Source organism: Aplysia californica, unplaced genomic scaffold, assembly GCF_000002075.1.
Source record: "Aplysia californica isolate F4 #8 unplaced genomic scaffold, AplCal3.0 scaffold00576, whole genome shotgun sequence".
NCBI classification, from domain to species: domain Eukaryota; kingdom Metazoa; phylum Mollusca; class Gastropoda; order Aplysiida; family Aplysiidae; genus Aplysia; species Aplysia californica.
The window spans coordinates 404182-405398 of record NW_004797846.1 but is presented as its reverse complement, the minus strand read 5'-3'; positions in this window follow the sequence as shown (position 1 = coordinate 405398).

Below are 1217 nucleotides of genomic sequence, written 5' to 3'. Positions count from 1 at the left end.
GAACCCCCCGATTGGTCCAAAGCATGTCTATCTTGGTTAAAAACAATCAAATATTTAAAAAACTATTAATTTGCGACGGAAATGAAGTTGATATTCGTGTTCAGCGCATCAATATTTAGTAGAAAATAGGCATCTGGTAGCTGAGTGTGAGACGGGAGGGAAAGTAAAAAAATACCATATTACATGAATTTAAGAGTTAGTGAGTGTTAAGGCAGGGTTATTCACACGAGGGTTAATTTCTATTTTCACTCCAGAATGGATACACAGCTTTTGAGGGTCAAACCACCATATTTTTGGCGGCAGAAAAACATGGCCACTAAATTTTAAAACCATCGCAAATCAGTTGTTCTTAAGGTAACTTCAAACCAAATTGCAAAATATCAAATTATGTGGAAACATGGCTGATGGGGGTGGGACCACCCCTCCCAAATTTTGTTCACCTCAGTGGGGCCATTCCCCTTGAAACCATTTGAATGGACTAGATTATATTACGATACAAATACAAAAATGTTTAGGCTACATGTTATATACTATAGTTTGTTCAATTAAAAAACCATCAAATACTTCAAAATCTAATGATTTGCTATGGATATAAAGTTGGAATTTGAGTTAGATAGACTAGATCTAGATCTAGATCTTGTTCTCGGTCTAAAAATGAACAAGAAAAGTGCTGTAAACAGTATCTGAGCAATATGAGAGCAGTTAAATGTTTATAATGGAAGCCGTTTATAATACCGATGTGAGGATTGAGATAGATCTAGATCTACTACTGATGGTACTGGATTTGGAGTCACTTTAAACATTAAGGCTGACTTAGACTATGGCTAGGACTAGGGGCTTGATAAGTTAATTTTGTTTGGATGCCGGCCTACACTACACCTTCGGTTTAAATATTCCTAGACAGTCTAGATATCTAGATTTTCTAGATCTAAGATCTACAACAGTTGCGATTGAGTCGACTGGGCCACAAGGAAACAATCAAAAGTGAAACACACCCACTGAGCGCAAATCCAAAATCTACTATAATTCTTGCCTGAATTTTCGAGTTGTGCCCATTGAGAACAAAAAATAAAGGCAGGACCGACGATCGTCCAGTCAGGACGCAAAAATGATGATCAACAAGAATCTTCCCCACCCGTCTGCTACCAAATCTAATGCCACAACTGTTTCTTTTAGCCTACGGAAGATATATATTTTGAAAGCGTGAATTATTCATC